Source organism: Hippopotamus amphibius, chromosome 3 (genome assembly GCF_030028045.1).
Source record: "Hippopotamus amphibius kiboko isolate mHipAmp2 chromosome 3, mHipAmp2.hap2, whole genome shotgun sequence".
In the NCBI taxonomy this organism is placed as follows: domain Eukaryota; kingdom Metazoa; phylum Chordata; class Mammalia; order Artiodactyla; family Hippopotamidae; genus Hippopotamus; species Hippopotamus amphibius.
The window spans coordinates 116,209,147-116,233,126 of NC_080188.1; the positions used below are offsets into that span (position 1 = coordinate 116,209,147).

At 42.2% G+C, this 23,980-nt stretch overlaps 1 pseudogene; it reads left to right on the top strand.

Annotated features, from left to right (window-relative positions):
* Positions 1-9,152: 9,152 nt before the first annotated feature.
* Positions 9,153-23,980, top strand: part of LOC130849626 (pregnancy-associated glycoprotein 2-like) — a 136,185-nt pseudogene continuing 121,357 nt past the window's right edge.

Here is a 23,980-nt window from a genome sequence, read left to right on the forward strand (position 1 = left end):
CCTCAGGATAGTCTGTGTTATTAAGTCGCCATTGCTTCTAGGCTTTTCAGTGGTCAGAGACAAAAGGTACAGATTGTCTTTACAAGGAAGAAAAACCGTTAAATGCTACAAACTGCCACTTCAACTTCAAGTTTTAAGACCACAGGGTTTTACTGAAGCCTTTTGGTTGTGCACTTAAACTTCCTTTCTATCTTCCACTTATAGTCTTGCTTCATAACAACATTTGCATTGACTACTTACTTGCTTGAACCTGTGACATACTTACGAAAGCATCAAAATAACAGTAGCAATATCACCAACAATAAGATCTTGGATACAGTTTCAGATTATTTTGGTTTATTGTTTTTGGTTTTGTTTTGGAGGGAGGGTGTATTTCCTTGTTTGTTTGTCTTTGTCCTTAGAAGATATCCCACTTGGAATGTAGAGTCAAAATTCTGCATTTTAAAGCCCCTTAAGTAATGTGTTATTGTGTGGGGCTGTCACTGACTTGATAGAGTTAGGCTCAATGTCTTTCTCAATTTTGACACGTGTTTATTTATATATTTTTTATTGTGTAACATATTTACATGGTTTCAAAGTCAAACTAAAAAAGAAGAAACATCTCATTTCTATCCCTGCCCCTTCCCCATAAGTTATAAATGTTATTAATTTTTGGTGTATTCTTCCACTCTTTCTTATTGAAAAATAGACATATGTGTATGGAAAAGCAACAAACTATCAGCACATTTCTGGTCCCTCTTTTTTAAAAACTAAACAATATACCCTGAAGATCTCAGCCATTCCACACCACCACCCATCCCCATTATATCCAATTGTTCAGATATCCTATGCCTTATTCAACACTCCCCCATAGATGGTCACTTCAGGTATGTTTCTAATCTTTTGCTTTTACAAACAATGTTGCAGTGAATATCTTGTGCATATGTCTTTTTGTATTTTTGCTGGTATTACTTTGGGATAAATCCCTAAGAGTAGAATTGCTGAGTGAAATGGTACTTTTTGTGTCATTTGCTAGGTGCTGTCAAGTCCCCTCTGGAGGGATTGAATCACCAAAACTAGAATTACATAACATGCCAAAATGAGTGAGAAGGTGAAGCACCCCATCTATAACCCACGTGGTGACCAGGCCAGCCTCCCTTTGTTCTACCCAAGGATGGGCCTGGATAGATCTCCTGCAGGAACACCCGGGCCCTGGGAATCCTGGAAGGAGCCATAAAACTCCACTGTCTTTACTTTGGCTGGAATCACAGTTTAATATGTACTGTGTTCATCTCAGGATGAACAGGAGCTCTGAGTGGTCATTTTTGTCTTCTTTGATTGATAAGATTCTTAAAAAGTATTCCTTTCTATGTTCTGTTTGGTAGATAAAATGTTCAAGGCATGGATCCTCTTATAGAATTATAGAAGAAGCTCAGCAATTGGACATTATTAAATTTGTTGATTTATAGGACCCTGATGATTTTTCTTTATAAATGGAATGAAAATTACCATGGTTAAGATGCATTCAGTCTCTATTTCATTCGACCAACATGAATTGAACCCTGTTTGTGTTCCCTCTTATATATTTGCTTTACACCCTTGTACCAGTTTTTGAGGTACACCAAAGTGAAATAGCTGTATTTATACATATATCCCCATATCTCCTCCCTCCCATGACTCCCTCTAATACTCCCATTCCTGGCCCTCTAAGGCATAACCCATCATCGAGTTGATCTCCCTTTGTTATACAGCAACTTCCCACTAGCTATCTATTTTACACTTGGTAGAGTAAATATGTCTATGCTACTCTCTCACTTCATCGCAGCTTCCCCTTTGCCCCCTACCCGAGCCCCATGTCCTCAAGTCCATTCTCTACTTCTGTATCTCCACTCTTGCCCTGTCACTGGGTTCATCAGTAACATTTCTTCAGATTCCATATATATGAATTAGCATATGGTATTTCTTTTTCTCTTTCTGACTTACTTCACTTTGTTTGACTGTCTCTAGGTCTATCCACTTCATTACATATAGTTCCATTTCATTCCTTTCTATGGCTGAGTAATGTCCCATTGTATATATGTGCCACATCTTCTTTATCCATTCATCTGTTGATGAGCATTTAGATTGCTTCCATATTATGGCTCTTGTAAATAGTGCTGCAATGAACATTATGGTACATGTTTCTTTTTGGATTATGGTTTTCTCTGGGTATATGCCCAGTAGTTTGATTACAGGGTCATATGGTAGCTCCATTTTTAGTTTTTTAAGGAAGCTCCAAACTGTTTTCCATAGTGGCTGTACCAGATTACATTCCCACCAACAGTGCAGGAGAGTTCCCTTTTCTCCACACCCTCTCCAACATTTATTGTTTCTAGATATTTTGATGATGGCCATTCTGACTGGCGTGAGGTGATACCTCATTGTGGCTTTGACTTGCATTTCTCTAATGATGAGTGATGTTGAGCATTTTTTCATGTGTTTGTTAGCCATCTGCATGTCTTCTTTGGAGAAATGTCTATTTAGGTGTTCTGCCCATTTGTGGATTGGGTTATTTGCTTTTTTGGTATTAAGCTGCATGAGCTGCTTGTATATTTTGGAGATTAATCCTTTGTTTCATTGGCAAGTATTTTCTCCCATTCTGAGGGCTGGCTTCTTGTCTTATTGATGGTTTCTTTCGCTGTGCAAAAGCTTTTGTTTCATTAGGTCCCATTTGTTAATTATTGATTTTATTTCCATGATTCTAGGAGGTGTGTCAAAAAGGATCTTGCTTTGATGGATGTCATAGAATGTGCTGCCTATGTTTTCCTCTAGGAGTTTTAGAGTGTCTGGCCTTACATGTAGGTCTTTAATCCATTTTGAGTTTATTTCTGTGGATGGTGTTAGGAAGTGTTCTCATTTCATTCTTTTACATGTTGCTGTCCAATTTTCCCAGCACCACTTATTGAAGAGGCTGTCTTTTTTCCATTGTATATTCTTGCCTCGTTTGTCAATGATAAGGTGCCCATATGTGCTTGGGTTTATTGCTGAGTTCTCTATTCTGTTGCATTGATCTACCTTTCTATTTTTGTGCCAGTACCATACTGTCTTGATCACCGTGGCCTTGTAGTATAGTTTGAAGTCAGGAAACCTAATTCCACCAACTCCATTTTTCCTTCTCAAGATTGCTTTGGCTATTGAGGATCTTTTGCATTTCTATACAAATAGTAAGAGTTCTTATTCTAGTTCTGTGAAAAATACCATTTGTAATTTGATAGGGATTGTATTGAATCTGTAAATTGCTTTAGGTAAGATAGTCATTTTCATAATATTGGTTCTTCCAATCCAAGAACATGGTATGTCTTTCCATCTGTTTGTGCTGTCTTTGATTTCTTTCATCAGTGCCTTATAGTTTTCTGCATACAGGACTTTTGCTTCCTTAGGCAGGTTTATTCCTAGGTATTTTATTCTTTTGTTGCAATGGTAAATGGGAGATCTTCCTTAATTTCTCTTTCTGCTCTTTCATTGTTAGCGTATAGGAATGCAAGATATTTCTGCACATTACTTTTGTATCCTGCTACTTTACTAAATTCATCGATTAGTGCTAGCAATTTCCCGGTAGAGTCTTTAGGGTTTCCTATGTATAATACCATGTCATCTGCAAACAGTTACAATTTTACTTCTTCTTTTCCAATTTGGATCCCTTTTATTTCTTCTTCTTCTCTGATTGTTGTGGCTAAAACTTCCAAAACTATGTTAAGTAATAATGGTGAGAGTGGACACCCCTGTCTTGTTCCTGTCCTTAGAGGGAATGCTTTCAGTTTTTCACCATTTAGAGTGATGTTGGCTGTTGCTTTGTCATATGTTGCTTTTATTATGTTGAGATAATTTTTTCTATGCCCATTTTCTGGAGAGATTTTATCAATAATGGATGTTGAATTTTGTCAAAAGCTATTTCTGCATCTATTGAGATGATCATATGGTTTTTATCCTTCAATTTTTCAATATGATGTATCACATTGATTGATTTGCAAATATTGAAGAATCCTTTCATTCCAGGGATAAACCCCACTTGATTATGGTGTATAGTCTTTTTAAAGTGCTGTTGGATTCTGTTAGCTAGTATTTTGTTGAGGATTTTTGCATCTATATTCATCAGTTATATTGGTCTGTAATTTTCTTTTTTTTGTGACAACTTTGCCTGGTTTTGGTATCAGGGTGATGGTGGCCTCATAGAATGAGTTTGGGAGTCTTTCTCCTTCTGCTATATTTTGGAAGAGTTTGAGAAGGATAGGTGTTAGCTCTGCTCAATATGTTTGATAGAATTCACCTATGAAGCCATCTGACCCTGGGCATTTTTTTTGTTGTAAGATTTTTAATCACAGTCTGAATTTCTGTACTTGTGATTCGTCTGTTCATATGTTCTATTTCTTCCTGTTTCAGTCTTGGAGGATTGTACTTTTCTAAGAATTTATCTATTTCTTCCAGGTTATCCAATTTATTGGCATATAGTTTTTTGTAGTAGTCTCTCATGATCTTTTGTATTTCTGTGGTGTCAGTTGTTACTTCTCCTTTTTCATTTCTAATTCTGTTGATTTGCATCTCCTCCCTTTTTTTCCTGATAAGTTTGGCTAATGGTTTATCAATTTTGTTTATCTTGGCAAAGAACCAGCTTTTAGTTTTATTGATCTTTGCTATTGTTTCCTTCCTTTCTTTTTCATTTATTTCTGATCTGATCTGTATGATTTCCTTCCTTCTGCTCACTTTGGGCTTTCTTCTTCTTTCTGTAATTATTTTGGGTGTCAGGTTTGGTTGTTTATTCTATATTTTTCTTGTTTCCTGAGGTAGGAGTGTGTTGCTATAAACTTTGCTTTTAGAACTGGTTTTGCTGCATCCTATAGGTTTTGGGTTGTTGTGTTTTCATTGTCATTTGTTTCTAGATATTTTTTGATTTCCTCTTTGATTTATTTAGTGACTTCTTGGTTGTTTAATAGGGCATTGTTTAGTCTTCATGTTGTTGTATTTTTTTATAGTTTTTATTCCTGTAATTGATATCTAGTCTCATGGCATTGTGGTTAGAGAAAATGCTTGATATGATTTCAGTGTTTTTGAAATTACCAAGGCTTGATTTGTGACCCAAAATGTGATCTATGCTGGTGAATATTCCGTGAGCACTTGAGAAGAAAGTGTATTCTGTAGTTTTTGGATGGAATGTCCTATAAATATCAATTAAGTTAAGATGGTCTAATGTGTCACTTAAAGGTTGTGTGTCCTTATTTGTTTTCTGTTTGGATGACCTGTCCATTGATGTAAGTGGGGAGTTCAAGTCTCCTACTATTATTGTGTTACTGTTGAATTCCCCTTTTATGTCTGTTAGCATTTGCCTCATGTATTGATGTGCTCCTACGTTGGGTGTGTAGATATTTACAATTGTTATCTTGTTCTTGGATTGATCCCTTGATCATTATGTAGTGTCCTTCCTTGTCTCTTGTAATAGTCTTAACTTTAGAGTCTAAATTTTCTGATATGAGTATTGGTATTCCAGCTTTCTTGTGACTTCTGTTTGCATAGAGTATCTTTTTTCATCCCCTTACTTTCAGTCTATATTTGTCCCTTGGTCTAATGTGGGTTTCTTGTAGACAGCCTATATAAAGGTCCTGTTTTTGAATCCATTTAACCAGTCTGTGTCTTTTGGTTGCAGCATTTAATCCATTTACATTTAAGATGATTATTGACATGTGTGTTCCTATTACCATTTTCTTAATTGTTTTGGGTTTGTTTCTGTAGATCTTTTCTTTCTCTTGTGATTCTTGTTTAGAAAAGTTCCTTTAGCAATTGTTGTAAGGATGGTTTGGTGGTGTTGAATTCTCTTAACTTTTGCTCGTCTGCAAATCTTTTGATTTCTCCATCAAATCTGAATGAGATTCTTTCTGGGTAGAGTATTCTTGGCTGTAGGTTTTTCTTTCTTTCAGGACTTTCAGTATATCTTGCCACTCCCTTCTGGCCTGCAGAGTTTCTGCAGAAAGATCAGCCATTATCCTTATGGGTTTTCCCTTATATGTTATTTGTTGCTTTTCTCTTGCTGTTTTTCATATTTTTTCCTTGTGTTTAATTGTCGTTAATTTTATTAATATGTGCCTTGGTGTATTTCTCCTTGGGTTTATTCTGTATGGGACTCTTTGAACTTCTTGGATTGGATTAATTACTTCCTTTCTCATGTTGAGGAAATTTTCCACTATAACCTCTTCAAATATTTTCTCAGACCCTTTCTTTTTTTCTTCTTCTTCTGGGATGCCTATGATTGTAATGTTGGTGCACTTAGTATTGTCACCAAGGTCTCTGAGACTGTCTTCCATTCCTTTTATTCTTTTTTCTTTATCCTGCTCTGTGGCAGTTTTTCCCCCTATTGTATCTTGCAACTCACTTATTCATTCTTCTGCCTCAGTTATTCTGCTGTTTATAGCAGCTAGAGTATTTTTAATTTTGGTTGTTTTGTTATCTATTACTGTTTATTTGCTATTTAGTTCTTTTGGGCCTTTATTAAATGTTTCTGGTATTTTCTCTATTTTGGTACTGAGATTTTGTGTCATCTTTACTATCATTACTCTGAATTATTTTTCAGGCAATTTTCCTATTTCCTCTTCATTTGTTTGGCCTTCCATATTTTTACCTTCTTCCTTCATCTGTGACATATTTTTTTGTCATCTCATTTTCTGCTCACTTGGATGGGTGGGATTGTGTTCCTGTCCCACTGAGTGTTTTGCCTGAGGTTTCAAGCACTGGATTTGTAAGCTGTTAAATATAGCTGGGTCTTGGTGTTGAGTTGAGAACCTCTGGGAGATGTCACTGTAAAGAATGTTCCCTCGAAACTGGGTTTCTCTGTTAGTCCAATGTTTTGGACTCAGAGCTCCCACTTGAGGAGCTCAGGCCTGACACTGGGCTTGTGAATCAAGATCCCAAAAGTTGTGTGGAGCAGGGGAAATAAAAAAAAAAATTAAAAAAGTAGGAGAACAGCAGAACAGTAGCAATATTACAAATATGATAATAGGAAACTAATATACGTGTTAGAAAAAATTAAAAAAAAAAGATGGAGCAACAAGTGGAAGGTAAAACAACAGCAATAGCCTAAGTGAGGAAGTGGGGAGAAAAAATTTAAAAAAAAGAAAAAAGACTAAAAAAAAAGCCAGAAAAGGCCTTGCCTATTGGGTCAGGGCTTAGAGAAGTGTTGGAGTGGGGGGAAGTTAGGCCATGAGCAGGAACTATGCTTAGAAAAGACCCTGGGGGTGGTGGGGAATGGGGCTTAGGCCCAATGAGGCAGAGGGGCCCAGGAATGCCTCCAGTCTTGGGAGCAAAGGACCAGGTCAAGGTATCCAGCAGGCTGCCTGGGCCCGAGTTGGTGGGAGAAATGTTAGGAATCTCTCCTAGTCCTCCATCTCAGAGGGTCCCTCCCCTTTGGGTTCTCTTCTTTCTCACCCCCTCTTTCCTATTCCCCTAGGACCTTCCTAGCTGCAGGGGGCACTGAAATATAGGAGACCATAATGTGATGCCCTACAGGCTTCCTAGGGCCAACTGTTTTAGGGTAAGCCCCGCAGCACTTCCCCAGATCTCCCAGTCTGGTAGGGTTCCTGTCTACCTCTCTTCCTCTCCCCCACCTCCCACTCTCCTAGGTCCCAAGCAGCTGGAAGGGGCCCAAAGAGTGAAGGACCAGGCCCCAGATCCCAGTCAGCCTCGCTGGCCAAGAGGGTAGGTGAAATGCTCTCTTGCCTCCCCATCCCCCAATCTCAAAGCCTCCACACCCTCCTGTCTGCCTCTCCACCTCCTTGCCCCTCCTTCCTCCTTCCCACACCCCCAGGACCCAGCCCACACAGAAGTGGCTCTGTAGTGTGGAGGACCCCACTGGGGAGACCAGCAGGCCCCCAATCTGGGGAGCTCAGCAGGCCTCCTGGCATCCTGGGTGGGAGAAACCCAGCTGTGGTTTCCCTGCTCTCCCCAGCCCCCAATGTCCCCTCCAGGAGGGAACCTCCGCCCTCACCCAGCCACCCCCCAGGGGCGCCAGTTCCATCTGGCTTCCCCTTCCCCATTCCCCTGACATCCCCAAGGTCCTACTCACTTGCTCTGGGGTTCCTGAGGTCTGCTTGGGCTTCAGATCTCCCACCAGCCTTCGGCAACTGTTCTATTTGTGGGGAGATGTGATCTCCATGTGTTCCCACTCTGCCATCTTGACTCCGCTCCAAGGGGATTTTACATAAATAACTAGAGTTCTTATTTCTCTCGAAAATGGCCAACTAGTCTTCTTTGCATCATGGCAGACACTGGTTGGAGCTGAGGAGAGGCTGCCGCCACTGACAGGGCATATGCTGCCTGCCCCATGTCCATGATGCCTTCCCAGCCCTTCCATTCATTTTGCTTACCTCCTGGGCCATGAGCTTGTGTAAACTGCCCTAGACTGCTAGCTCCCTGAAGATAAGGACCACGTGTGTCTTACTGAACTTTGACTTTCTGGCATCTAACCAAGACCCCAGCACACAGTGTTTTCCCTATAGGTTTGTTGGATGATATAAAGTATCTTGTGGATGCATGCATCACATTTCTTCCAAGAGTGAAACTGCATTGTAATACTACTCTAGCTTCAATTTTTGATGACACTTGGCATCATAAGTGACCCTGATCTGTGCCATCTCTCCCACTACCTAAAGCCACCCACTCGTATGTCAGTGGGCTGCCCCGCAAGTCTTCACTTTGTCATTTGACCTCTTTTCCTCCTAGTAAGCCATTCTTCAACTGAGGACAGCAATGCAAATCTCATGATGTTGCTAGGAAGACCACGTGAGATCACGAATGTGAAGCATGGCCCATAGCATTTACCTTCATCACTTTAATAGCAGCGTTTTGTCTCCTAGTAGGCAAGGGTCTCCACACTCTTAGTTAGTCCCTGTGGTTCAGCTTTGTTTTACATCCATGCCCAAAGGAAGGGATTACAGTAGAAATCTCTGTATTCTGAGAATTTTCTAGGTCCACTCTGCATGGACACAGACAGAGGTAAAGATTTTTTCAAGAGGATTGTATTTCTTTTCAGATCTATTAGTGACCTAAAGGGGACTATTAGGGCAGGTCAGAACATACATAAGTGGGAGCTCTTGGCTACTAAGGCATGCTCAGAACTCACTCTTCTGAGTACTTGGACCCAGGAAAGAAGCATGAAGTGGCTTGGTATCCTCGGGCTGGTGGCCCTCTCAGAGTGCCTAGTCATGTAAGTACGGGGACTGTAAGTGGCCTCACCTCTCTTTCTGGGTTTTTTTTTGTCCTCTTGTTCTTCCACACATCAGAGTTGGAAGGCTAATAATCATTCCCTGAAAGTCATAAAGTTCAAGTCACACTTACTGATGAGTAGCTTGACATGGGCATGGTGGGGCCCAAAGGCCTTGGGGTTGGCCTTCTGGGTTGCACAACTCTGGGGGTGTCAGTCCCATCATGATCTATGTGAAAATGCAATCCTTAGAATTGTTCAGGGTGCAACCTCTGCAACTGTAAGTGTGGTCTTATGAAACAGCATTTCTCCTGTATTTTCTTCTAGGTCTTCTCTCTGCTCTCTCTCCATATCAGTGTGAATGTGTCTGTGTCTTCATCTCTGTATCTCTCTTTTATCTCTCTATCACTTTGGCTCTCTCTGTGCGTGCAGAACCCACTGGGCTTTGTTTGTCTGTTTGTTTTCTATTCTGACTCTTCCTTGCTTCTCTAGCCTCTTAATTACTCCAACTTTGTCCCCATTTCCTGGCTTCCTCTCTCAACCCTCTGTTCTGCTTGAGCCCTGGAGAAAGATCAGGAAGGCTGCTTCTAGCCTTTTTACCTCTAACAAGGAGGGTGACCACAGTGAAGTCACAATCACCCTGTATTTCAAATTCCTCTCCTCTAAAAGGAGGTAACAATCCGCCTTCTAACTGCTCCCCAGAGCTTTTTTGAAAAAGATACAGTGGGGTTGTGGCTGTCGTTGTTGAGACTTCCCACATATCAGGGACATTATATCCATCATCTCACTTAATGCCCTCAACATTCTATAAGGGGGTTTGGGTTATTATACTGCAACTTTTTACTGATGGGGAAAATGAGACTCCAAATGGTCATATAACTTACCCAAGATTACACAATAGAAACTGTATTCAAACTAAGGCCTAGAACTGCTCTTTGTGTGGTGTCCTGACTATAACATGACACATAAAAATGCTGGGAAAATATGGAATACCATTATGATGCAAGCTATGACAGTCATACAGTAACATGGACAGCTGATTTCTGCCCATATTTTGTGCCTTTTCCCAATGCTTGGTAAAAGAATCCCTCTATTGAAGATCAAGACCATGCGAGAAACCCTGAGGGAAGAAAACCTGCTGACAAATGTCCTGGAGGAGAACACTGATGATACTTCCCAGAATGCCACTCCTGAGAGGAAAATTTCTCTTCACCCCTGAGGAACTATAGGGATGTGAGTGTGTTGGGAAAATGGCCGCCCACAGCGCCCCCTGGTGCTCTGGCTTAGCACTGGGGCTCATCTGGAGGGGCCAGGCTGGATGGTGGGGCAGGGGTCCTGCAGGAAGCAGAAACACTGGGGAACAGGGACCCCATTCCCAGAGGAGAAGGCACTCTCATCCTCACCTCTCGGACTGTGGTGACTGGGCCCAGCAATGACCAGGGGGCAGGTAAACATCCATTTCTGTGCTGAAGATATGTCATTAGTATGAGGGAGATTCTTCTTTCTGACGTAAGTGAGCCGCGGAGTTACAGATGAAAGGTGAGCCGTGCCTGATCAAAAGATAAAGCCAACTGCACATCAAGTTTGAAACCCCAGGCAGAGGAAGGTCAGCCTCCACAGATCCAAGAGGGACACCAGTAAAAATTCCTGAGCCCTATGGCCTGTGACTCCCTACAAATCTGACACAATGGTTATTGTTATTAAGTTTTAAAAAGGTCTCGACTCTCTTTCAAGAATGCATAAGCCAGGCTGAGTGATAGGCAAAGAGTAAATACATGTCCATTAAAAGGGCTAACTTCGTAGTATTGACATAACATGGTCTGAGTTTAGAGGAAGTGGCCTGGGGTGCCCTAGGAGGGCCACCTGGAGAAGGAAACAGGCTGGTCTTGTAAGGGGAGACTGGAGAGCTTCTGAAATGAAGGTACCGGGGCTTCCCTGGACTTCCAGTGGTTAAAACTCTGTGTTTCTACTGCGCTGACGCAGGTTTTATCCCTGCTTGGGGAACTAAGATCACTAATGGACACACACACACAAAATAGTCTAATGAAGACACAGATCTAAGCAGAGGCTGTGAGGTGGGGTGGTTGGAAAGTGACTTCAGGGGACATGGGACACCTTAAGGGGGGCAGCCCTCTGGGAATCGAGGGTGGCCAGGGCAGCCATGCCTGCCCTAACCACACCTCCCCGCCACCCCCCTTAGCTGGCCTACATGGGCAACATCACCATTGGGACACCCCCTCAGGATTTCAGGATTGTCTTTGACACCAGCTCATCTGATTTGTGGGTGCCCTCCATCTACTGCTACAGTCCGTTCTGCCGTAAGATCACCTCCCCCCGCCCCCGCCACATCGCTCATCTCTAACTCCCTTCCTACCCATGTCTCTGTCCTTGGCACCTGAGGGACACTCATCCTTTGTGTCTGCAGGTACACACAAGGTCTTCAACCCTCATTTGTCGACCACCTTCCGGTCCTCGCCCCGGAAGGTCAACCTCAAATACGGCTCTGGGAGGATGGCTGGATTTCTTGGCTATGACACTGTTCAGGTAACTGGAAATCAGAACCTGGGTAGGGCTGGCACTGGGAGCAACTGCTGCTTACAAAACAGATGTGGGACCACCTGGGAGGGCCTGTCTTTCCCAAAGTCCTGTAGTGGCAGCGGCCCAACCAGCAGGGAGAGAGGGGGAAAAATGCACCACTTTTCTATTCTCAGACTGTGCCAGGGATTTTCATGGTAATAACGTGTTTAATCCTGCAACAACCCTACACAGCAAGTACTATGATTAGCTCCATTATATAGAAGAGGGAACTGAGGTGCAGAGAGCCAGGGGCTTGCCAAGGTCATGCATCTGGTAAGCAGTGGAGCTGGGCTGGCCAGTCAGAATTCATGCAGGTGTGTGGTATTTGGGGAGAGGATAAAACTGATGTTGGATCCCTGAGGGCACCCTATGGCTTCAGGCACTGGGCAGGGAAAGCAGGGGTCCACAGATATGGGAGGAGATTGATGAATGGGCTCTCACTCTAGGGGAACTTTGAGAGTATAATAAAAACTATGGCCTGCCTCCCCCAAAGGGCCTGGTCTGAGGACTCTCTCTCTCTAACACACACTCTCACACACAAACACACACCCACCCACCCACCCACCCACCCAAAAGATGTTTCCCAGGCAGAATTTTCATAATAACCCTGGCAGCAGCATTCTATAGTGGGCTTCTGTCTTCCTGGGCAGATGCAGAATCCATGATGCATTGCAATGAATTCAGTCTATTTCTATCATCTGATCATAGTGTTGCCAAAAAGCAGACTACCCTGCTCTGTACTCATTTTGTCCTTAAGTGGAAACCATTTGTTCCTGTCCTGAGTCTCAGTTTCCCCTCCTCTACTGAAGACATGAGGCCAATATGAGTCCCTTTAGCTGGTGTGTGCAGGAGGGGTACATTTTGGTTAAAATCCGAAGCTCTGCACAAATGGAAACCAAATTCCTGTGCCAGCCTGTTCCAACCATCAGAGGTCAACCCAGGGAACAGCCAGGCCTCAGGTCTTCTCTGAGGTGTTAATGGTGTCTCCATCCCAGCCTAGTCCCTGCCCCACATTCCAAAGTTTCATGTGGGAACCTTCTCCTCTCCCACAGATTGGGAACCTTGTCATCCTGGACCAGGCATTTGGCCTGAGCAAAACACAGACTGGGTTGGACTATGCACCCTTTGATGGCATCCTGGGCCTGGGCTACCCAAGCATGGCCTTCCAAGGGGCAACCCCTGTCTTTGACAACCTGAAGACACGAGGAGTCATTTCTCAGCCTGTCTTTACCTTCTACTTGAGCATGTAAGTCTGAGCTGGACAAGCCCTCTCTCTAAATCAAGTGTTCAGTTACTTTCAGTTGCAAAAGAATTTATAGACCACTTGATTCAGAAGTTTCCTGAGACTGTCTAGCCCAACATAACTATGGCCCCAGGGCCACATCTGGCCCAGGCACTGGTTTTTGTAAAGCAAGTTTTATAGGAACACAACCATGCTCATGGGCTCAAGGGCAGCAGCTTGATCCAAGAGGGTGGAGGGAAGAGGCAGAGCAACGGAAGGTGTCAGGACACAGGTTGGAAGAAAAGGCAGCAGGATTTGCTGATGGATTTAATATGGGAGGGAGGAGAGGGACAGTGTGAATATTGACTTCCCCAGTAACATTTTACTGGGAGCCCAGGACTAATTACACAATTGACAGGAGCAAATCTGAAAATGTAGAACCTCTTGTTCAAAAAGCATCAGGAATTTCAACGCAGAGATAGCAGAGGAGTGGGACCCTGGTGAGCGTGGGGCCCCATGGATGGCACAGGTCACAGTCTGGTGAAGCCAACCCTGGGTGAACACGAACCCATGCCCTTGGTGCCCACGGGACTCGGATTCTCAGGCCACATAAGAGGGAAGCCAGGCCCCTCTTGCACGGTGTCCTCTGAGGGTGTCTCTGAGCACTCTGCTCACTGGAGGGGACCCGGCCCTCTCAGAAGGGTGGGTGGTTGGACCCCGACCAGGTTGCACAACTTTGTGTCTTCTTTGTGCCACTCATTATTTGGTGACTGACCTTGGTCGGGTACTCAATCCCTCTGTGCCTCAATTTCCACATCTGTAAGATGGGGACCATAGTAGTGCCTTTGATGGGTGGATAAGCACACCCTCAGAGAGTGAGTAGTGTTATTCTCTGACAAGGATCCCTCTCTCTTCCTTGTATCCTCAGTAAGAAGGACAATGGCAGCTTGGTGATGTTTGGCAGGGTGGGCCACAGCTACCACAAAGGACAGCTCAAGTGGATGCCAGTGTCCCAAACCCACCACTGGTAGATAACCATGAACTGGTGAACCTCTCCCTCTGATGGTCACCCCTGTGACCCTCTCACTCATGTGCACGGACACATATGCACACACAGACACACAGTCACATAGAGCCATATGATCCAAGCAGAAGGACACACATACACACACACGAACACAGATACAGAGACAAACACAGACACAGACACAGACACACAGGCACACACAAACATACACACAGATACACATGCACACACACACAAAGTGATACACAAAGAAAGAGATACATACCCCACCCATGGGCACATAATTGCCCCAGGCTTCCTGACCAGGGTCCTGAATAGGGTCCTGAGTGGTGTACGCAGCCTGGAGAAGTTCTGCACCCACTATGCTGTGAGGCAGGTGGCAAGGTTTGAGGACCCTAATGTGGGATGAAGAGAGAATCAGGGAGAATTTCATCAGCCTGAACAGGGTTTTGATAAAATGACCAACCCTCCAGGGCTAAGCAGTGCTTAGTATGCAAAACTGTCAGTTTAAAACCTGAGAAAGTCTTGGACAAACTAGTAAACTGGTCTCCTTAGGGAGAAGCTTACCAGCAGTGGAGAGAGTTGGGCTGCATTTTTGAGGTCTGCAAGCAACTCATACAAAGAGACACTCCTCCTACCCATTGCCAGCTGCTGCCCTCCCTCCCGAATCCTTGGCACACAGTGGAGCAGGGGATGAGAATCAGGAAGCTGGGATCCAGGATGGGCCTGAGAACAAGGGGCAATAACTGATGGGATTCCGTGTGATACCCTCAGACGGAAGCTATGTGTCCTTTGGAGGCCCCCAGGCTAGCTCGGGCATCACCTGGCCAGGGGTCTCAGTGTCTGAGCCGGGTAGGGAGCCATGCTGGGAACCAACGTCTCCCAGGGCAGTCAGTGCCTCCCTCCCCACCACTCTGAGCATGTGCTGCCCCAGGGAACCTCATCTCCACTGTGTGGGGTGACCCATTATTTATCAGACACCAGACACAGGTCCCTGTTTACTCCTCATGCATTTCTTTACTCACTCATTCATTCACTCAGCAAAGATACATTGTGCATCCACTGTGTGCTGGGCACTTGAGGGGGGCACTGAGGATACAATCTGCCCTTACATCTATTGAGGCAGACGTACATGAAACGAGTCACACACATAATGAATTACCACTTTGGTACTTGTTACAAATGAGGAAGTGTCTAGAGAGTGACCAAGACACGAGTCTGATCTAGCCTGGGGGAAGACTTCACTGAAATAGTGACATTTAACCTGGAACGTGGAAGATGAGAGGAATAATTAGTGATGTTGAGCAGCTTTTCATATGCCTCTTGGTCATCCGCGTATCTTCTTTGGAGAAATGCTTATCTAGGTCTTCTGCCCATTTTTGGATTGGGTTGTTCGTTTTTTTTTTTTGTTTGTTTGTTTGTTTTTTTTTTTTTTATTGAGCTAGATGAACTGTTTATATATTTTTGAGATTAATCCTTTGTCTATTTATTCATTTGCAAATATTTTCTCCCAATCTGAGGGTTGTCTTTCATCTTGCTTATAATTTCCTTTGCTGTGCAGAAGTTTTGAAGTTTCATTAGGTCCCACTTATTTATTTTTGCTTTTATTTCCATTACTCTGGGGATGGATCAAAAAAGATCTTGCTGTGATTTATGTTGAAGAGTGTTCTTTCTATGTTTTCCTTTAGGAGTTTTATAGCGTCTGCACTTACATTTATGTGTTTAATGCATTTTGAATTTATTTTTGTGGATGGTGTTAGGAAGTGTTCTAATTTCATGCTTTTCCATGTTGTCCAGTTTTCCCAGCACCACTTATTGAAGAGACTGCCTTTTCTCCATTGTATATCCTTGGCTTCTTTGTCTTAGATTAGTTGACCATAGTTTATCTCTGGGCCTTCTATCCTGTTCCATTGATATATATGTCTTTTTTTATGCCAGTACCATCCTGTCATGATCAATGTAGCCTTATTGTATAGACTGAAGGAAGCCTGATTCCAGCAGCTGCATCTTTTCTTCTCAAGATAGCTTTGGCTATTCGGGGTCTTTTGTGTTTCCATATAAATCGTGAAATTTCCTGTTCTAGATCTGTGAAAAATGCCATTGGTAATTTCATAGGGATTGCACTGAAACTGTAAATTACTTTGGGTAGGATAGTCATTTTCACAATGTTGATTCTTCCAATCTATGAACATGGTATATCTCTTCATCTGTTTGTGTCATCTTTGATTTCTTTCATTAGTGTCTTATACTTTTCTGAGTATAGGTCTTTTACCTCCTTAGTTAGGTTTATTCCTAGGTATTTAATTCTTTTTGTTGCCATGGTGAATGGGATTGTTTCCTTAATTTCCTTTCTGATAATATATTTTTAGTAGATAGCAATGCAAGAGATTTCTCTGTGTGAATTTTGTTTCCTGTAACTTTACCAAATTCATTGATTAGCTCAAGTAGTTTTCTGGTGGCATCTTGAGGATTTTCTACATGTAGTATTACATCATCTGTGAACAGTGACAGTTTTACTTTTTCTTTTCCTATTTGCATTCCTTTTATTTCTTTTTCTTCTCTGATTGCTGTGTCAAGGACTTTCAAAACCATGTTGAATTGTAGTGGAGATAGTGGACATGCTTGTCTTGTTCCTGATCTCAGAATGCTTTCAGTGTTTCACCATTGAGAATGATGTTTGCTGTGGGTTTGTCATATATGGCCTTTACTATGTTGAGGTAGTTTCCCTCTATGCCCACCTTCTGGAGAGTTTTTATCATAAATGGGTGTTGAATTTTGTCAAAAGTTATTCTGCATCTCTTGAGATGATTATGTGTTTTTTTTTCCCTTCAGTTTGTTCGTATGGTGTATCACATTGACTGTTTTGCATATATCGAAGAATCCTTGCATTCCAGGGATAAACCCCACTTGATCATGGTGTATGATCCTTTTAATGTGTTGTTGGATTCTGTTGGCTAGTATTTTGTTGTGGATTTTTGTATCTAAATCCATCAGTAATATTGGCATGTAATTTTCTTTTTTTGTAGTATCTTTGTCTGGTTTTGCTATCAGGGTGATGGTGGCTTCCTAGAATGAATTTGGGCATTTTCTTTACTCTGCAATTTTTTGGAAGAGTTTGAGAAGGATGGGTGTTAGCTCTTCTCTAAATGTTTGATAAAATTTACCTGTGAATCCATCTGGTCCTGGACTTTTGTTTGTTGGGAGATTTTTAATCACAATTTCAATTTCATTACTTGTGATTGCTCTGCCCATATTTTCTATTTCTTCCTGATTCAATCTTGGGACATTATAGAATTCTAAGAAACTGTCCATTTCATCCAGGTTGTCCATTTTATTTGTATATAGCTGCTTGTAGTAGCCTTTTCTGGTGCTTTTTCTTTCTGTGGTGTCCATTGTAACTTCTTCTGTTTCATGTCTAATTTTATTGATTTGAGGCCTGTTCTTCTTTTTCTTGATGAGTCTTGCTAGAGGTTTATCGATTTTATTTATCTTCTCAAAGAACCAGCTTCTAGTTTTACTGATATTTGATATTGTTTTCTTTGTCTCTATTTTGTTTATTTCTGCTCTGATCTTTATGATTTCTCTCCATCTACTGACTTTGGGTTTTGTTTGCTCTTCTTTCTCAAGTTTCTTTAGGTGTAAGGTTAGATTGTTTATTTGGGATTTTTCTTTTTTTTTTTTTGAGGTAGGATTGTATTGCTATAAACTTCCCCCTTAGAACTGCTTTTGCTGCATCCCACAGGTTTTGGATTATTGTGATTTCATTTGTCTCTAGATATTTTTTGATTTCCTCTTGGATTTCTTCAGTGATCTCTTGGTTATTTAGTAGTGCATTTTTTAGCCTCCATGTGCTTGTGTTTTGTACAGGTTTTTTTTCCTATAATTGATTTCTAATCTCATAGTGTTGTGGTTAGAAAATATGCTTGATATGATTTCAATTTTGTTAAATTTACCAAGGCTTGATTTGTAACCCATAATGTGATCTATCCTGGAGAATGCTCCATGTGCACTTGAGAAGAATGTGTAATCTGCTGTTTTTGGATATAATGTCCTATAGATAACTAGTAAATCAAACTGGTTTACTTTGTTATTTAAAGCTTATTTTTCCATATTAATTTTCTGTGTGGATGATCGGTCCATTGGTGTAAATGGGGTGTTAAAGTCCTCCACTATGATTGTGTTACTGTCAATTTCCTCTTTCATAGTTGTTTGCATTTGCGTTACATATTGAGGTGCTCCTATAATGGGTGCATATATATTTATAATTGTTATCTCTTCTTCTTTTATTGTTCCCTTGATCTGTATGCAGTGTCCTTTCTTGTCTCTTGTAACATTTTTTATTTCAAATTCTATCTTATCTGATATGAGTATCACTACTCCAACTTTCTTTTGACTTCCATTTGCATGGCACATCTTTTTCCATCCCCTCTCTGCACTTCTTGGACTTGTTTTACTATTTCCTTTCCCATGTGAGCAAAGTTTTCTACCATAATCTCCTCACATATTTTCTCAGATTCTTTCTTTTTTTCTTCTTCTTCTGGGATGCCTATGATTTGAATGTTGGTATGCTTAATATTCTCTCTGAGGTCTCTGAGACTGTCTTCCATTCTTTTTATTCATTTTTCTTTTCCCTGCTCTGTGGCAGCTTTTTCCCCCATTCTATCTTCCAACTCACTTACTCATTCTTCTGCCTCATATTTCTCCTGTTTATACCATTGAAAGTACTTTTAATTTCATTTACCACATTGTTCATTACTGTTTGTTTACCCTTTAGTTCTTCTAGGTCCTTATTAAATGTTTTTTGTGTATTCTTTACTTTGTTTTTGAAATTTTGGACCACCCTTACTATCATTACTCTGAATTCTTTTTCATTCAATTTTCCAATTTCTCCTTCATTTTTTTGGTCTTGTGGATTTTTATCTTTCTCCTTTGCCTGCAAGGTGTTTCTTTGTTTTCTCATTGTGTCTAATTTATCACATTTGCTGTCTCCTTGCCCTATGCTGCCTTGTAGAAATTCCTCTTATCTCTGTTTTGTTTGGCTTGAGGTGTCAAGCACTGGAGCTTGCTGGCCTTTGATTGGTATGGAACTTGTTGTTGAGAATGAGAACTCTGGGGGAGCACTTGCTGATTATATTCCATGGGGTTAGGGGTTCTCTGGTGGCCAATGCCCTGCACTCTACTATGCTTTCTCAGAGGTCCAGGTTTGGCCCCTGACTGGGGTGCCAAGACCCTGGAAGCTATTCAGCACAGAGAAAAAGGAGGTGGAAAGAGAGCAAAGAGAAACAGGAGGAAAAAAAGGGAAGAAATGGAAAGGTCAGACAGATCCCCATGATTGGTGGTAAAAGCAACTCTAATCAGTCAAAATCGCACAAGGGGATGTTCACACTTGCATGTTAGAAAGAGAAGAGGAAAAGAAACCAATGAAAAGAGAAAACGAGATAGCAAAGAAAAGAAAGAGGAGAGTACTCATACAAATTACAAGCAAATCCACATATGCATATGTACAGTAAAAATTTAACTAACAAATACCTGAATTCAGAAACAAGATAAGCATACCAAAAAGTATTCTAATATTTCTAGATATGGCTCTGCCCCTGCTATGGAGAGGACTGTGGAGAGCTCAGACTGTGGTCTGATATTAGTCCTGTGTTTATTTGTCCCCACAATTCCCAGTTGTCTCCTATGTCTGCAGTCTCTATTGCAGAAACACTCATCTATTCAGGTGATCCACAGATGCAGATTCTTTCAAGCCTATTGTGGGCATTAAATCTGCTCCTCCTGCAGCTGTTTCTCTTTCTCGTCTTGGTCCTGCCGACCTCGGGGATCAGTTTTGGTTTTGGTCCCTACTTTGCGTGTGGGTTGCTCTCAGAATTTGCTTCCCCACCAAGGCAAGAGGGGGTGAAAGAGGGTGATTGGGGCTCACTTGCAACTTCAGGTCAGAAGTAGGGAGGGTAATCTAATTGAAATCTCCAGGATTGCTTGCAGCAGCAGAGTTTAGTGTGAGCCTGAGATGTGCTCTGTGTTCTCCCAGTGAAGTTGGTCTTGCTCATGGGACCCTTGATGTTGGTGGGCTTCCCCTGCTGATGGGAGAGTGTGGCCTAGGCTATATTTCTTGACTTATGCTAGCTGAACAACATAACCCCATACTAGGGAATGTATTCAACATATAGGATCCTGGCCTATCACCTAATGACACCCTTTGGCTTATGGCACACTGACCAATCAATTAATGCCATTCTCCTAGCAGGAATTTTCTTTGTCTAGGGGTTATAATAGTTGGCTGCGAGTCCATGAAGGGGTTGGCTCTCCCTGCTCTGCCAGGAAAATGGCCAGCTGATTTTCCAGCATATTTCCCACCCTCTCTGTTCTTTGTTTGCATTCAACCTGATTTTTCCTATACTGCCTTGGGTCTGGAAATTCTTTCCCAACCTGCGCTGGAGCTAAGACATTTTTGGTAGCCATATGGAGACTCTCTCTCTTGAGGGATCTCTTCCCCCACTTTCTCTCCTCATTCTTTAGGACCCTCTGTGAACAGGCAGGTGGCTGTGAAAGCAATGGAGGGACTCTGGCTGGGGCCACACCCCGGTGTGTTCTGAAGGCTCCATAGCTTGCTTTGCCCCAGTAACTACTGCCCAGAATGGGTGAGGGTCCCTCTCTCTTCCTTCTAACTGAGAATGAGGCCAATTGACATTGTATGGACATGGATCAGGCATTTAAAAGCCATTAGGGCACCTGCCACTTGAAGACTCATATGAAGGGATAAGGAGGGATCATGGAATGGACCAGGCTCTTTCAGCATCTGCCCCCAGCAAGACAACTTCCATGCAACGTGAGGCATACATTTTTTCAAGCAAAACACTGAGCTTCCTTCCCTGGACTGTCACCTTCCCGGCAGAATTTTGAGGCAGATCCTCAGCCTGTTTTCTCTGTTACTTTCACTTTTTTTCCCCCTTGGTCCAGTTTGAATTAAGTGTTGCCTTTGAGTCAACCAAGGAGTGCCTTCTCAAGGTTCAGGGAGTCACTAAATGGTGAGGCTCTGGTTTGTTCCCCAGTAATCTCTTCTCTATCCTGTCTTTTCCCAGCCCAAAATGCATGGTGCCTTGATGCATGGTTTATGCCTTTGATGCATGGTTTTTGTGCCTCAGCTGCACGCTCAGGGGTCACCTCTTACTGTTGGATGCGATTGTTGGGATGGTCAGCCATTTTTGTGCCTTAGTCACACTGAGGGTTCACTGGGGCAAAAGGGATGCCTTTATGTGGCTGGTGATTCTCAGTACCCCCATTCTATAGCATAAGGCTAAGGATGGTTTCTGGTACATTTTGGGAGCCTCCTTCAGACTCACCTCTTGGCCGTATTTTAGGAAATTTGACCTTGACAATATATAGACTCATTTTCTTTTGTAAGACGGCTTGGGCCCAATATAAACTGGGGGACCAAGAACAATGTCTTTTGGCAAATGCAAGGAAAGGACTCAGAGACCCCTTATGTTCAGACTTTTATGGCCATGAGTCAGAATCCAGATCTGAGGGACTCATGCTACATGTGCTCTTCTGTTGCAGCTTTGTGTCCCTGACCTTCTCTGTCTCCCTCTTCATCAGATCTCCAAGATGACTTTCTACTTGTCCTTTCCTTCCCACCATCCCACCAACCCCCAGCCTGCGGGCACAACATTTTGTCAACCAGTCTGCCTCTGTTATTAGGGCCAATTTGAACACTATTCGGTCTGATAGAAAAAGGAAAGATGATTTTTGACAATGATGGCCACAGTATTCTTTAGACTTTGGAGAAAATTGGCTAATTATAACTTTGTTTTGAAGTTGCAAGACTGGTTCTCTTTGCATGTGCAATTGGAAAAAGCTATCTTGTTAAAATACTTTTTTTTTTTTTTTTCAAAATTCTGACCCTGAGAAAATAAAAATATGCCTAGGAGAAAGCTTGAAGTTGATTCTTACTATGTCCTTGGGATATAAACACAGCCCACTTTGCCTGAGACTTTGGCCTTGTGTTGCTTAGTGAAACTCCAATTTAAGAAAAAAAAAAAAAAGGCAAAAAGGCACTTTAAACCTCAGTCAGGAAACTATGAGATCTCTGTCTGACTGGATATATGTATGTCTCAGTGGATAATATTGCTGAGGTTAATTTGTAAAAAGTTCTATTTTATTGGCTTAGAGAAAAGTGAGTGCTTACAAATCAAGCAATTCCAAATACAAGAGAAATTAAACTAAATGGGCTTCAGGTTTATGTGAACTAGAAATATTGAACACTAAATTAATACCTGGTATTAATGTTTGTTTGTTGATCTAATTAATATAGACATGCCTTTCAAGTCATCAATATTAATTGTAACTTTTACCACACCTAGGTTTAATATAAGCTATCTGTTACAAATGTGTCAGCAATGAAAATAACTCAATGTGGAAAAAAAACTTTTAAAGACAGAAAATGCAAATGAGATAAGAACTTTGGGTCAACTTTTTAAGAATAAAACAAGATACTGAGACGTTAATTACTGAACATTGCCTTCCTTTTACAGTTAAAAGGAATGTTTAGAACTATTAATAAATGTGTTTGGTGCCACACTGAGATATTTTATCCTATCCGACTGAGTGTTCTAAACAATTTTAATATTGTATTTTTGCAGAAATTGGTTCATCGAGAAATCAAGCACCACACTCAGATGGTAGAGAAATCAGGTTTATTAAGCTGGTGGCACCAGATGAGCTAACGCTCCAAAGTTGTGGACCCTGAACTCAGGGTGAGCTTTACTTTTATAGTGCACATGTTTACAGAGCATGGAAGTTTCCAAACAGAAACTTACAAAAGCAGGTGCAGAACATTCCATTTTTTAGCAAAATATCATAAAGTTACATTGAAATGTTAGGTCATCCTGTTTTTCTGTTTTTCTTGGCACAGCAAGCATATTTCACAAAAGCAAAACAAGCATGGAGTGGTTTTTAGCTGAGTGTAAGTTTCTAACTTTCCTCTTTAATCCCCCCTCTTGATGCCCCCTAAATCTTAGAAGGCATCAACTTCTTTATCTTCTAAGCCCAGGGGATGATAAACTTTTAGGCCTAGGAGATGTGCGGTGGCCCTCCTATCTGCGGTGGCCACAGCTAGGCTGGAAACTACCCTCATGAATAAGGGCAAGAGGCAAGGTAAAAGGAGACAGATCCCAAGGAGAAGTAGGACTATTCCTACAAGCATTTTTGAATCCCCCTAGGTAAGAAAATCAACCCCCAAATAGTTCTCCATGATTCCATTACCTTTAGGTAGATTATAGCCAACGCAAACCCCTTGTGTTTAGCCTACAGAAAACATGAAGGCCAGTGGTGCAACCAATCCTCACAAGGAAGGGTGTCATCGTAAACCTGACTCTCAGATGTCCCTCATCATATTCCTCAAGCTTCCACTGTGTGTAGATCAGTCAGCGCTGGAGTGACTGGAGCAGGGCTGGAGATCCTAGATGGGACTTTGTTGTCTCTGTAGGAAGACCTGAAGTTGCTGGTTCAGATAAGCTTTGGCAGTCCAGGTCCCTCACCCTTCTAGAAGTGCTGTTCTCTTTACCCAAGTGTGATGGATCCATGGGGTGACTCCTGCAACTTTAACAGCAGTAGGGGTTGCCAGGATGACCATATGAGGGCCAGTCCAAACTGCCTGAAGTGGTTCCTTCCTCTAATCTTTTACTCATACCTCCTCTCCTGGCTGATAGGGACGAACCCAATTGCCCAGGGAAATGGGAGGCCTTTCTAAGGTTTCTCAAGTAATGCAGTGGAAGACCTTTCCCAGGCCCTGGAGGTGTCGAGACAGCTCCAGGTCTGCTAGTTGTTGGGGGTCTCCCTTGAGATTCCCTATCACTGGAGGAGGTGTCCCATATAAGATCTCAAAGGGAAAACAGCCTGAGGACCTCGTGGTGTATCAGGCTCGAAGTAAGGCTAGGGGCAGCATGTTGAC